The sequence below is a fragment of the Ixodes scapularis genome, unplaced genomic scaffold, assembly GCF_016920785.2.
Source record: "Ixodes scapularis isolate PalLabHiFi unplaced genomic scaffold, ASM1692078v2 PGA_scaffold13__105_contigs__length_92229423, whole genome shotgun sequence".
Lineage (NCBI taxonomy): Eukaryota > Metazoa > Arthropoda > Arachnida > Ixodida > Ixodidae > Ixodes > Ixodes scapularis.
Window position 1 is genome coordinate 74826471 of NW_024609839.1, and position 1666 is coordinate 74828136.

Sequence of the window (1666 nt, forward strand, 5' to 3'; positions counted from 1 at the left end):
GGGATGCTTTGCACCCACGCCTGGACAGCTGCTTCCAGCTTATTAGTGACCGCGAAATGGCGTCCTTTTCGTACTTGCTTTTTATGACACCCAATAAGTGATAATTACTGGAGGATCGGTCTGGACATACCCATGTTCGACCAAACGTCTGACATCGTACGTTGTGCCAAAAAGAGTCCGAACCCGGTCAGACGCCGTCTTGTCACGACGTTACGTGAATGCACACGACGCGTTGATCGACCGGCGCCTGATCGGGTTGGGCTGTCTTTCTGACACGTTGTACGACCGACCAGTCAGACGTTTGGTCGCACATGCGTATGGCTTGACCTTGCCCCAGCGGCTATCGCCTGTTAAACGGCATAAAAAAAAGTGAAAGCCGTTTACAACTCCCTGCAGTGCCGAATTAGAGCGCAGCTCTTGAGGAGAAGGGAAGTGTACTGAGGGGGTGGGGTGTCACGTGATCTCGGCGGGTGGGTGGGGGTGTCAGGTGACCTCGGGGGGTCACGTGACCTCGGGGGGGGGGGGGGGAGGGGGGCCACGCGACCTTGGGGGGGGGGGGTCACGTGACCCCCTTCCCCGAGGTCACCGTAGGTACCCAAGATCCTCCCGAAGGAACCCAAGGTCTTCCCGAGGTCCTCCCGAAGGAACCCGAGGTCCTTCCGAGGTCTTCGGGGGGAGGGGGGGGGGGGTTCGCGGTTACGCCGACGGCGACGCCGGCGACGCTCAAGCCGGGAACGGTCGCCTAAGAGCTGCGCTCTAAGAAGAAACTGCGAGGATGTTATTTTGCGGTCAGCAATAAGGGGCTGGGCGCAGCAGTTCAGGCGTAAAACTAACACTCCCCCCCAAGAAAAAAGTTTTAGCAGGTAATAGGAGGTTGTCACACTTGTGGGGCAAGAGCATCCGGCTCTAGGGGGAGTTCGTCGAAAAGGAGGACAATTGCGCAGACCTCTAAGTGACCGGTATCTGCCGCAACAACAAAGAAATCTTAAATCTCGTACAACACGCTCTCGTTTCAGCTAAGGTGATGTTAATATGGACGTGCGTTTTCACGAACCCGAACCCCTATAGTTTTATGTCGAATTATCGTACAAAATATACACGAACATTATGATTTTTCGCTTTCGAAAAAGCAAAAATCATCCGAAGTGGTAATATAGGTTCTAAAATTAAATATACATATAAAGCTGGGACTGCATTCACAGCTAAAATTAAAGAAGGAACAATATCTATACTTAACACAATCTTTCACGTTTTGCGTTAGACGATCCATGCTTAATCAAGTGCTATTTATCTTTTTTTCCAATTAATCTTGTAAGTCAGGCTTTTTTTAACGCGTTTCAATGATACTTTGGTAAAATCTGCACATTATTCTGAAGAGGCTTGCATGACCCCATGATAAGCCAAGAGAAAGCTACTGTTTTTAGAGCGCAGCTCTTAAGCGCCCGTTTCCGGCTTGAGTGGCGTCGGCGTAACCGCGGTCCCGCCCCCCCCCCCCCCCCCCCCCCCCCAAGGACCTCGGGAGGACCTCGGCGAGGGGGGGGGGGGTCACGTAGCCCCCCCCCCCCCCCCCCCGAGGACACGTGTTTCCCCCAAGTCTCGTGACCCCCCTCCCCGAGGTCACGTGACCCCCCTCAGTACCCTTCCTTCCTCCTTAAGAGCTGCGCTC